This window comes from Panthera onca, chromosome A1 (genome assembly GCF_046562875.1).
Source record: "Panthera onca isolate mPanOnc1 chromosome A1, mPanOnc1 haplotype 2, whole genome shotgun sequence".
NCBI classification, from domain to species: domain Eukaryota; kingdom Metazoa; phylum Chordata; class Mammalia; order Carnivora; family Felidae; genus Panthera; species Panthera onca.
In genome coordinates this window covers 141,290,448-141,298,084 of record NC_138339.1, presented here as the reverse complement: position 1 = coordinate 141,298,084, position 7,637 = coordinate 141,290,448, and the positions used below count along the sequence as shown (strand labels likewise).

General features: G+C 43.9%; 1 long non-coding RNA gene across 1 annotated transcript; it reads left to right on the top strand.

Annotated features, from left to right (window-relative positions):
• Window positions 1–2,880: 2,880 nt before the first annotated feature.
• LOC132681641 (uncharacterized) lies at window positions 2,881–7,425 on the top strand. The gene is made up of 3 exons (XR_009611161.3): window positions 2,881–5,863; window positions 6,126–6,361; window positions 7,086–7,425. It is a non-coding gene; the product is annotated as an uncharacterized LOC132681641 (long non-coding RNA).
• Window positions 7,426–7,637: the final 212 nt, after the last annotated feature.

Here is a 7,637-nt window from a genome sequence, read left to right as displayed (position 1 = left end):
TGGAGCCTGTTTCAGATTCTGTGTCTCCCTCTCTCTCTGCCCCTCCCCTGTTCATGCTCTGTTTCTCTCTGTCTCAAAAATAAATAAACGTTAAAAAAAAAATTAAAAAAAAAATTTTTTTTGAATGTTTATTTCCTTTTGAGAGAGTGAGACACAGTGCAAGCAGGGGTGGGGCAGAGAGAGAGGGAGACACAGAATCCAAAGCAGGCTCTAGGCTCTGAGCTGTCAGCACAGAGCATGAAGTGGGCTTGAACTCACAAGCCATGAGATCATGATTTGAGCTGAAGTTGGACGCTTAACCGACTAAGCCACATAGTTGCCCCCATGTTTATTTACTTTGAGAGAGAGAGAGAGCACATGTAGGGGAGGGACAGAAAGAGAGGGCGACAGAGGATCTGAAAGGGGGCTCCGCGCTGACAGTAGCGAGCCTGAGGCAGGGCTTGAACCCATGAACCCGCAAGATCATGACCTGAGCCGAAGTGGGACGCTCAACCAACTGAACCACCCAGGCGCCCCAAGGCATGCTCTTGACATTCAGGCTGACCCTGTATGGCAGTTAGGATATTTGTGCTGGAGAACAAGGGCTCCAGTCCCTCAGGTGCCACTTTCCTCTGGCTCTTGCTCCCACCTACCATATCCCTTCTATTTCCGGGAAACAGTGCTCAACCATTCCCTGAAAATTTGCCCTCCAACTACTTGCTGCTGGCCAAAACAGCAGTATTGAGAGAGGGTACCACAATCTGTCCTCAGTGATTAAGTGCATAAAAGCGAACACCTGGCTGGGATGAAGCATTGGAATTCATTTACCTTGAAGTATAATCAGTCAAAAAAGTTAAGTGGTGATATGAGAGGTTTTCTAATGAGAGGGAAGAAGGGGATGGGGAGGGTGCCTGGCAAGCAGAAGAGGCCGCTCAGGACTCACTCTGGTCTGTGCCAGGACTAACAAAGGGCCTTCCTTCCTTCTGTGGCCTTGACTGCCTAAGGCAAGGAAGACCCCAAGGGGAACGGTGACCCTTGCTTTTGAAGCCAGGAGGCTCCCTGCTACATTTGCCTGAAGAAGATGAATTTCATTGCTCTGCAGTGTTAGGTTTTCTTTCTCCAAATGTGAAGGGGGAAGAAGCCTCTTAGCTTCAGAGAAGACAGGCAGCCATAACCAGAGAGCAGCCAACATGGCTGATGTGTTTTCCATGGACTTAGGAACCAGGGTGACCACCTCATTTTGGATAGTAGAACAGTTGGGTTCTCCTCTCTGCCTCTGTGATGTCAAGTTGGGGGGCTGCACAACTGAACTGGGCCACACAAGGTCTTCTTATTTATGGTTTGAAATTCTTGCTCCGTGCCATAAATAAATTGTAGTCATTAATATGTTCTGGGATTGTTTTCAATCATTATGTTGGTTGTGAGAAGATAATTCAGAGGGTTTGTTGTGGGGGGTGGTGATGGTGTTTGTTTGTTTGCTTGTTTAATGTTTACTTTTGAGAAAGAGACAGAGTGCAACGGGGGATGGGCAGAGAGGGAATGAGACACAGAATCCGAAGCAGACTCCAGGCTTCGAGCTGTCAGCACAGAGCCCGATACAGGGCTCGAACTCACGAACTTTGAGATCATGACCTGAGCCAAAGTCAGACCTTTAACCCTTAACCAAATGAGCCACCCCGTGCCCCTCGTGTTTTTTTTTTCTCCTGCCCTTAGGGAGTTTACAGTTTATTTTATTATTATTATTATTATTATTATTATTATTATTTTTGATAGAGAGCGAGCATTCAGGGAAGGGGCAGAGAGAGGGAGAGAAAGAATCCCAAGCAGGCCCCACACTGTCAGTGCAGAGCCTGATGCAGGGCTCAAACTCACAAATGGTAAGATCATGACCTGAGCCAAAATCAAGAGTCAGTTGCTTAAATGACTGAGCCAACTGGTGTTTGTCTTTTTTTTTAATTAATTAATTTTTTTTTTTTGAGAGAGAGACACACACAGAGTGTGACTGGGGGAGGGACAGAGAGAGAGGGAGACACAGAATCTGAAGCAGGCTCCAGGCTCTGAGCTGTCTGCACAGAGCCTGACGTGGGGTTTGAAGCCAGGAACCAGGAGATAATGACCTGAGCCTAAGTCAGGCCCTTAACTACTGAGCCACGCAGGCGCCCCACCAGGTGTTTGTCTTTAATAAAGATTATCCATGACTTCTCCCCAAACTATCCCAAGGTAATCAGCACATAATTTTGCTCGACGATGAAAATAGCAGTGCCTGTGAAACCTCTTTTGTGCCAGGGACTCTAAGTGAGCCGAAGCTATATTGTGAGTGCATCTGTAAATGGCTGGGCCTGAACAGGAATAAATTAAGGGGACTGTCAGGGGGATGTGAATCCCAGTCACATTACCCCCTCTTCTAGCCTCATCCAGCCTTTATTGCAGCCATGAGCTCATTGAGGGCATGCTTTTGCCTTTCTGAATTGTTCACAAGCTATTAAAGTGTTTGTAATAGTGGAAGCCAATATCAGATACTTCTCCATCCTATGAGTTTGGAGTCACTTGAAAATGTGCAGGGACTTCCGGAATTGCTAGTTTATGTCGAACCCTTAAAAGGGCTTGTGCTTTTAGAGGAATCTAAATACTGGGGCGCCTGGGTGGCTCAGTCGGTTAAACGTCCGACTTCAGCTCAGGTCACGATCTCGCGGTCCGTGTGTTCGAGTCCCGCGTTGGGCTCTAGGCTGATGACTCAGAGCCTGGAGCCTGCTTCCGATTCTGTGTCTCCCTCTCTCTCTGCCCCTCCCTCGTTCATGCTCTGTCTCTCTCTGTCTCAAAAATAAATAAAACTTAAAAAAAAAAAAAATTAAAAAAAAAAATAGGAGACTATTAGTCAGGAATCCTGACCTGGTGAGCAGTTTTCATCTGCTTTCAGAATATGACTAAAGTTTTTCTTCAGCAGGCTTTATCAGAGTCAGAAGATATGTGGTAATAAAGCCGTGATACTGAGACAAGGGTAACAACAGTCCAATAGTGAAGCAGACGGAGTCTGGAAAATTCTGGAAATCTAGGTAAGGGAGGAAGGTCCAGAATCTAGAAGGCCAGGAAATCTGCCAGATTTGGCAAGTGGTTTACAAAATCCACCATATCTCGAAGTAGGCCGCCAACGAGTTTTTGACGGTGTTACCTGTTTTTCCAACCTTTTCAGTCTTTGCAATTGGTATGCGTTGAGAAAAGTTAGTATCTTTCCAGATAAGAGGTTAATGCCATGGGATTTATGCAGTGGTTTCCAAATTATGGTCATTGCACAAGCAGTGTCTTTACCATCCGGTTCATTGTTGGAAACGCAAGTTCTTGGGCCTGGTCGGACCTACTGACTCAGCAGTCTGTGTTAGCAAGTTTCTAGGTGATTCTGAGGCATGGTCAGGTCACAGCACCACCCCGTCTCCATGCCTTCAGTGGATTCCAGCCCCAGGAAGGTGGGATTTCCAGAACTCTTTGGTGAGAGGTGGTGGAGAGCAGAGCCTGGTCTTCAAGCTCTTTTAGTAGCAAATGCTTATGTGGCCCGTTGAGCTGGGGTGGTGCAATTCGGCCACAAAGCCAACCACAATTTTTTGTTTTTTTTTCTAAAGCTCTGGAAGGTATCTCGCCTCTTTTAGTATAAAATACTCCTGAGCCTAAGAAGGGCAGTACTGACTTCATAAGGCAAAGGAAAAAGGGCAATTCTGGGAAACACCAACATACATACCTGACTCATGGTGATTAAGTTGACAACATGAACATCACTGGGCCCCAGGGGGAACTTATGTGATGATATTAAATGAAAATTTATCCAAATGATAGTGCATAAAAATTAAATATGGATGGACAGTTACCATGAAACTGTTGAATTTCAGGAAAGGCAATTTTCGTTTGCAGAACTTACATTTTTAACTCTATGGCGGCTCAGAGGCAACATCAGGAGACTATAAGCATCATGGGAGTTTTGCCCATGTAGCCTGGGATCGGTTGTAATGGGTCCGAGGTGAGAATCAAATTGAATGAAGATGGGATGTGAAACCTGTCTTGCAAAACATTATATTTGTGTAGTCCTTCAGATTAAGATGAATTCATTAGGTAATGCAAGGAATTCTAGTTGGGATATGGAATTTTATGACTATTCTCCTTTATAAATGTAACCAGAATGGATTAGGTGGCCACTGGGTAGACATAAGTGTAATAATGTTCTCTTTAGTGAAATAGCTTGCGGAAGAATCAGTCGCCTTAGTATGAAGGGCGAGGAAGCTTTTGGACCACAGACTTACACCAACATGAAATGATCCAAAATTAAAAACAAACTATACCTCAAGCCAAACTCAAGGCTTTCTGAAAAATGAGAACCCTTATATGCATAATGGAGAAACCATCTATAAAACTAAAAATATCACCTTGGGGATGCCTTACCTTTGGGATATGAGGCTCTCAATCTTTTAAAATTACCTCTTCCCTTGCATGGATATTATATGCTGAAGAAAATTAGAGAACTCTTTCTGGCTGATTGGCTTCCCTCTCAGACTATCCTGAAAGGTGAAATTATTTTTTAGAAGGCTGGATATAATATCAGACACCGACTAACAAAAGAGTTTCTCAACTCCTCATGTGTCTCCTCTGTGACTGATCCTTCCCATTATATCTTTCAGAAATAAATTGTGACTTAGATTTCCATGCGTCATTTTTGTAAACAATAGTCTATTAAATCTTTTAATAAAATATGTGCTGGCTGCTACTAGAAAAAACTGGAGTAATACATCTTCCTTGGAGTTCTAGTGAGGGTTCTTTTATGTTAATAGTGTTCTTTTTAACAAATGAAGCTTCAGGGTAAAACTCCATTCAGTAACACCTATGGGAAATAAATGATGAGCAATAAACCATAATCAGAAATGCAATCAGAAAACAGGGAAACAGGCTAGCTTTTAACTTAGAGCTGGTTTTTTACCTCATAGGACATAATCTGATCCAGAAAAGCTGGAGATATACGTCTATATGTAGTTATTAAATTAGGCAAGAGCACCTCTTCCTATAGCAGGCCAAAGTCTTTATAATTTACAGTAAGGTAAGAACACCTTCATTATGTTTAAAAAAGTTTTTTTAATGTTTTATTTATTTTTGAGAGACACAGAGTGCAAGCGAGGGGAGGGGGAGAGAGAGAGGGAGAAACACACACACACACACACACACGCACACACACACATATAAAAGATTACCTTAATATCTCCCAATAACATGAACTTGGTACACTGAGCTTGGTGATGTATCCTGCCCTTGTTCTCAAATGGCTGTGGGCTCAAGTTTGATCTTTTCTGGGGCCATTGTGTGGGAGTGAGACTGAGGTAGGGCAGATGCAGGCAACTACTGAAGAGGCCTGAAAGGGAGCAGGCATCTCTTTAGCCCAAATCTGCAGCATTGGACAACCAGAGACATTTCTGGAATTGCTGGCAGTGACCTGAAAGTTTTGGCCAGCCTTGGGTCCCAGAAGTATTCTGCTGTGTATATAAGCCAGAGCAGGCAATTACCACTAGATGGCATCACATTGCAGCGAGCCGGGTAAGTGTGAACTTTGTAACGTTGCCCCTCTTAGCCCCTGGTTGTGCAGGCTTGCCCCCAACATCTGGTTCACCTTGCAATTCAACAGCTCTGTGCTTACACAATGGATTTCTTTTGTTTGTTTGCACTCTACTTATCCAATTATGGGATTTTCTCTCCTATAGGCAAAGGAACTTAGATGAAATGGATATGTTCCTTGAAAAACATAAAATGGCAGAACTAGTGCAAATATAGAACACTTGAATAGAACAATCAATATTAAACAAATATTTCAGGAGGCTTCCCCTCCCTGGGACCCCAGGCTCAAGTTGTTTTACAGGTAAGTTCTACCAAGCTTCCAAGAAACAGTTCATTTCTAATTCCTCCTAGATGTTCCAGAGAGTAAAAACTGCCCAGCTCATTTTATGGATCTACAGTAATGAACAAGATTCACACTGTGTGTGTGGGGAGTGCACTTCTCTGCAGGGAGGTGGGGTTTCCTTAGTACCAGCTGGACTCTTGGAGCCTGGGTGATGCCCACTGTGCCCAAAGATGTGCCACAAGTCTGCCAGATTCTTCCATTGTCCCTTCTCTCCCTCTAGCTCTCCAGAAGACTAGAGCTCTGTATGCTCTGGATTGGAGACCTCGAGGGGTAAGTGGGGACCACTGATGAACACGGGGAGTGGTCCTCTGAAGGTGAAGCTGGGCCATGAAAAGAGGTACCTGAAGCCTGGGAACCACCAAATATCAGAACTGGGAGGGACCACAGAGACCACAGTTTCCAGATTATTGCACCATCACCTCTCTGACCAGGCTGAGTGAATGCCCTCTTCACTAGGTGAGGTTGTAACTACCTGTTAGCCACTCTCTCCTAGGACAGCTGGGACAGAAAGTCCTTCCTGGGACTGAGCTGAAATCTACTTCTCTGGGGACTAACCAGAGAACGTGATCTGTCTGGTTGAAGCGCTAACCCGGGAAGTGAACAGCAACCAGCTGGGAAAAAAAACAGAGACTTCGGGTCTGTGGTGCAGAGGTTACACAACCAGCGCTAAATCTGTGCTGGCTTTCACACACCTGGGACTTGAAGCAGATGGAAACAGATCAAGGACGTGTAGGGTCCTGACCACAGGAGCCAATGGCAGCTGGGTTTGCTGCTTTGCATACACCTGCTGTTGCTGGATAGCACAGGGTATGAATGTGAGAGGCTTCTCTATTACATAGTTGTCTCCCCTTATCTGCGGTTTTACTTTCTGCGGTTTCAGTTACTCTTGGTCAACAAAGTCCGGAAGAAGATAGTCCTTCTTCTGACAGCAGTATACGTAGCCTAATGCTACATCACAAAGCCTGTGTCATTCACCTCGATTCATTTTACTGCACACGCATGGTATCATCTCACGTGGTCCTGAGAAGAAGACTGAGTATAGTACAATAAAATATTTTGAGAGGGAGACACCACATCCACATAAATTTTATTGCAGTATGTTGTTATAATTGTTCTATTTTATGATTAGATGTTGTTAATCTCTGACTGTGCCTAATCTATAAATTAAACTTTATCATAGGTGTGTATGTAGAGGAAAAAACGTAGCCCATATAGGATTCAGTACCGTCTGCGGTTGCTGGAATCTACTGGGAGTCTTGGAACATATTCTCCACCGATAAGAGTGAACTGCTGTCCAGATATCGTTTCTCTATCAGTCCATGGAGAGGGATTCCCGCCAGAAAGACTGTATCTAGGAATTAATTTATTCAAGATTATGCACACGCTCTATGGAGACAAGTTTAAAATGTAAGTAAAGGACATAGAGGATGATCTGAGTAAATGGAGAGACATTTCATGAGATGACTTAAACATGAACATGGTGATTCTTCATATATTATCTGTGATTTCAATTCAATCCCAATAAAAAATTTCATTCGGATTTTTTTTTTTTATCAATTTGATAGGCTTTACTCTGAAATTTATACAGAATAATTAAAGTCCACAAATAGTGAGCCAGTCTCTTTAAAAAAAAAAATTTCTTAGGGGTGCCTGGGTGGCTCAGTCGGTTAGGCGTCCAACTTCGGCTCAGGTCATGATCTCACGGTTCGTGGGTTCGAGCCCCCCATCAGGC